Below are 5,431 nucleotides of genomic sequence, written 5' to 3'. Positions count from 1 at the left end.
GTTTTCTTTGTTTCAAGTTCTTCTAGTGTTTTGTGAAGTAGAGTTCCCTTTGATGCTGTTTCTCCAGCATATGAGGAGAAAAGGAAAAGTCCATGCCTGGAAGGAACCATGGATGATGACTGAAAGCTAACAGGATTAATGGATGCTGTTGGAGATACCTTAGGACCCAAAATCAAACTTCCATTTTCATGATGTCTTCTTTGTATATCCTTTAGTTTTTTGGAAGCTTTGTATATTCTTCAGATGGAACATTTTGTCAATTTAACATTGATTTTCTGTTCCTAATTCTTCTCTCTTTGTCTCTAAGACTTCTACTTTCTCTTGCAGTCACTTCAATTTGTTTCCATGAAGAGATTTCCCTTTTTTTTTTTTTTTTCTGGGCAGTTGCAGCTCATTGCAGTTTTTCTTTAGCTTGATTATACTTTTCTACTCTGTCAGTGATACATTCCTGAAGCTCATGCTTTGCTTCCAATCATTGTATCATTTCCCTCCAATGACTTTTCAACTTCTAGTTGTGGTTTTTCAGCGTAGCTTCTTAAATTTCAGCATTCCTGTTTTAACCTCGCCATCATTTCCTTCAGTATTTTGTTTGAATTCAGCAACTCATTCTCTGACTATGCAAGCAAAGTCACTTGGATCTTCAGACTACTAGATTTGCTGTTTCAGGTCAGAATTTTCATTTTTTTCTTTCTCTGCATTTTCAATATTCACAATTTGTTGTTGAAGTTTTAACCTAATACTTTGAAGTTCCCTTCTGGCTGGCTCTTCTGCCATCTGTGAAGCCCGCAATTTCTCTTCACACTCAGCCTTTTCAGATCGCCTTCATACATCATGTTCCATTTTCATTTTCTCTGAATCCACTAATCTGTTTCCAGGTTCAGCTTTTTATCCTATAATACCACAGATTTTTGATAACCTTCTTCCTTGGCAGTTGAACTTAACATACTCATTCATGATCCTTTTCTACCAGGAGCACTTTGTGGTGTTCAAAGACTGAATTGAGAATTTCATTGTCTGACTGTATTCCATTTAGTTCACTTTGAATTTTACTCCTTTCTCTTTCTAGCTCACTCTTAGGTCTTGATGCCTTCAGTTTGATATCTGTTATTTCAAATTTGTTTGAATGTTTAAGTTCTTTTACTTTACTGCTCATTGTATTTATTTCCTGTTTGGCTCTACGTAGTTTACTGATTAACACAGTGTTTTGTTCATTGCTTGATTGTAACTCTTTTTCTAAGAGTTTAGCTGACTGATTTTCAGCCTCAAGAGATCTGACTGTAGCCTGCATCTCAGCCAACTGCCACGCCTGAATTCTTTGGACATTTTCCTACCTGAGCATCAGAATTCTCTTTTTCAGCCCTTAATTCTGCTACTTCTGCTAAACCTTTTAATTTCTAACACAAGTGGACTTTTTCTTTTTTTCTTCTTCTTTTTTAACGATTTTATTTATTTATTTGACAGCGCGAGAGACAGCCAGTGAGAGAGGGAACACAAGCAGGGGGAGTGGGAGAGGAAGAAGCAGGCTTCCAGCAGAGTAGCCTGATGTGGGGCTCGATCCCATAACGCCGGGATCACGCTCTGAGCCGAAGGCAGACGCTTAACAACTGAGCCACCCAGGCGTCCCACAAGTGGACTTTTTCTTGAACAAGTTGCTCCCCATTCATTTTCTGTCTCTTGTGGATCAACACTAAGCAGTTGCTTATATTAGTTCTTCTTTATCTTTCTCCAGTCTCGCAATCTCTGATTCATATTTTTTCTTCTAAAATATGTGCAAATTCTTTCTAGTGTTCAGATTCTGATTTGAGAAATGTATGTTCATAGCGAAGGTTATTACATTCAGTTCTATACTTGTCCACTACTTCACCCAGATTCCTAAAGTGCTCTGTCATTAAAGTTTCTAATTCTTGTTGTATTTGGGCTTGTAACAATTCCAACTTTTATGGAGTTAATACTTGAAGTTTCATTTCTTCTAAGTCTTTAGTTTTCTCTACTGATTTCCCTCTTACTCTTAAAGCAGCAGCTGAAATTTTCCTTTGTAAGTTTGCTTTTCATTTAACAGTCACATGAGTTCATTTTATGACTTCATGTATTCATCTTGCAACCTTGTGTGTTCAGCTTTCAGAGTCAGATAGTTTTATGATGTTCACATCCTAAACTTTTGCCAATTAACATTTTTTGAAATTCAGATTGAGAACTTATCAGCCCACTGATAAAAATGGTGAGAAAAGTGTCCCTATTGGTAATAGAGCTGATAACCATGTAACAATAAGCTCTAGCTTCCTTATTGCCTTAGTTTTCTTTCCAAGAGTATTTTCTACCTCCTTGCTAATAAGAAAGAATCTCAGGACACCAAATATACCAGACTCACACACAGTCTTTGCAATGTGAGTGCATGAAACAGTGACCAGTGTTCTGCTGTAATTGTCACTGGGGGACACCTTTATAGCTCCAACTGTGGGTTCCCACTCATCTCTTCTTGCAGGCCACTGTGGCTGAGGGATATTGTCCCACATGCAGGGTGCTGGCCCAGCCTGCCATGCCTGGTGGGATCCTGGCAGCCACTTGTGGCAGAGCTGAAGAGGAGGAACAGGAAAAGGAGGGCTGAGCGCAATTTGTGAGGTCTCCTGGGAGAGTTCCAAAGGCGTTGGCATCAGAGAAAAGCCTCACTCCATCTCAGCCAACCGGCTTCCTCAGAGTGCAGGGCAACTCCACAGCCCCCTCTGGCTGACACACCACCTTCAGCCTCCTGCCCCTCAGGCCCAGCAGAGCAGCTGCCTGTTTTTAGCTTACATGTTTTCCTTCTCTCATTAAGTTTGTAACCAATTAACCTTTTCCGAAAATCTCAAAATTTCTTAGTCTAATAGAGTATTAGAGGGGAAAAGGATTCAAATGGGGTGAGGGCCATGAAAAGAAGCCCTTAAAATACTTGTTTCACACCTGCCTCATTCTTTTTTAGAAAGTATCTCAACCAAAATGTGTTAGATGGAAATTCCAAATATAGAACTAATCCTGGCCATCAAGAAGAAATATTTAATACTGATATTTATAGATCTTTATGATGCAGTTCCCATTACACATTTCACTGAATATCTGAGGTTTAATCTAGGACCTGTTTATTTTGACATTCTGATACAACCATTTTGTCTGATTTCTGCCAAGACAGTACAAGTAGATGTAGTAATAGTAAATATAATATTGAGATCTAGTACTGTCATTATGTATATAAATGATTTTAGCAATTAACTAGTCAGTGTAAAAATCAATGATTATAAATAGGATATTAACACTTTTTCCCAGTTTGGTGAGTGAATCTCTTCTCTGCTATATCTAAGGCAGATTTTATGTCAGGGACTATCTCTGATTTCCTGACCTTTCAGTAATGTTCTCTTTTATCAGCAGTATCTCTTTATTTACTGTGTCTTATGTAGTTAAGCACGTATGATCTATTAAAAAACAAAGCTAAGTTTTTAAATAATGCGAAGATTTTCATTTCAAACTCTTGTAGCTAAAAATTAAAAGATTTGAATACTCAGTGAAGTTAATATATCTAGGAAATAAATAGCCTCACAGAATACTGTGTGATCATGGTATTACATCTGGAGGTCTCCCTTCAGCTTCCATAGTCAATGTAATTAAGCACATTGTGAGGGGGTCTCATTTCTCATAAGCAGACACATATTGACTAGATTTACAAAGACTAACGTCTAAAACAAGCATTCCAATGTATTAATTTATAATAAGTATGAGTGACACAGACTAGAGTTAAAGGGGGCCAGGCATTCTTTTTCTCTGTAGACTAACATACGTGGAGGTCAAGTTTATAATTAGAACATTTAGTGAGCATAGAGTAGAAACAAAAATTATATAATTTGATTTTATATTTCCAACTAGTCTGATGCATTCACTTCCACAAGGGTAATAATCTTGCCTACGACTGTAATTGTAATACTTGAAGTCTTCCGGCCACAACTTTCTATTGGACAGTGTTTAGAAGGGTACTACTAATATTCCTCTTTGTGCCTTACCTTTCCTTTGTTGACCAACAACTCCTCAGGTTGACAGGCTCTTTCTTTAGCTATGTTAATGAATATTCAGTCAGTCTCCATTGTTTAAAAGACCTATGCTTTGTTCAAGTCTGATGCATTGACTTTATAATTCAACCTGCATTAAGTAATCTTGTTTCCTTCATTTCTAAGTATTACTGAGCATCTCACAGTTGTTCCCTCGTATTTGATAACAATCTAAATACAGTGGAAGTGTATTACGAGTGTTACATATTCTTGAATTGCTTATTTTTCTTTAAGTATCCTTCTTCTAGTCCCTGACTTTCAGGAATATGATTCTTATGTATAGTACACCATTCTACTTCAGTCTTAGAAAAAATACTTAAATTTTAAATCCCTAAGGTCCTTGCATACTTGATCATCATCAATATAAATTCTGATTAAAACCATTTATGTAAAACTGGAGTAGCTCGTATCAGACTTAAACTACTTCCCTTTAGAGATAAAAATTATAAACTCTGTACAAATATAAATAACACTGTACAAAGGCATTGGAGAGTAAAAGCAGAAACAGAAAAAGTGTTCACACTTGGTAGAGGGGAATATTACTGGGTGAGTTTCCAATTTTTATGGCTATTTGCATGTGACGAAGCCCTAATAAGTGCCACATAACATGGATAAAACTGAATAGAAACTCCAGGTAATCATAACAGCTTGAAATTGATGAGGGACATCCTGGAGAGAGCAATAGAGCAGGAACCCGACTTCTGTATGTAAATTGCCCAAATCTCTGGTTGATCCTGAACCTGTATGCAGAGGGAAAATTCTAGAAAGCCCTGCTAAGGCTAAGAAAAATGAATAGAGATTTCAGCTGCTGCCACAATAGGGGAGAAAGAGTTTAGAGCTTCAGTTAAGCCAGGTTATCCTACTGTTAAAGAATTAGTACTGTAGCGAGGTACACAACAGAGTCTGGAGTCTCTCTGGGAAAGAGGTCAAAAGTCAGGGAGACTGACATGGCTGGAATTTGTAGGCCAGAATACAAGAGAAGAAGCAACTGTCTAGAGAAAGATTTCCAGAAATCTGCATAGTAATTCATTTTGAGTATCTTTCTGAATTCTGTGTTGTACATGTGTAGTATGTAGTGTGCTGTGAAAATCTACAGTGCTGCGCAAGGACATACTGGGAGTTACAGACTGAGCAATTCCCAGGGCTAAGGCAGGATTCAGGTATGTTTAAGCTCCAACCAGCCAGAATGGAGTGTCCAACTCAGGGCATTCAGTTGAGCCACTCTTTTTTTTTTTTTTGAGATTTTATTTATTTATTTGACACAGAGAGAGGGAACACAAGCAGGGGGAGTGGGAGAGGAAGAGGCAGGCTCCCAGCAGAGGAGCCTCTTGCAGGGCTCGATCCCAGAATGCTGGGATCAC

The 5,431-nt window shown here is 37.9% G+C and overlaps 1 pseudogene; it reads right to left on the bottom strand.

The window, feature by feature from the left end:
• Positions 1-260: 260 nt before the first annotated feature.
• Positions 261-2,259, bottom strand: LOC103682472 (annotated as a pseudogene).
• Positions 2,260-5,431: the final 3,172 nt, after the last annotated feature.

This window comes from Ursus maritimus, unplaced genomic scaffold, assembly GCF_017311325.1.
Source record: "Ursus maritimus isolate PB19 unplaced genomic scaffold, ASM1731132v1 scaffold_27, whole genome shotgun sequence".
Taxonomy (NCBI): domain Eukaryota; kingdom Metazoa; phylum Chordata; class Mammalia; order Carnivora; family Ursidae; genus Ursus; species Ursus maritimus.
Note: the sequence above shows the minus strand (reverse complement) of the source record. Positions and strands in the feature narration are given on the sequence as shown.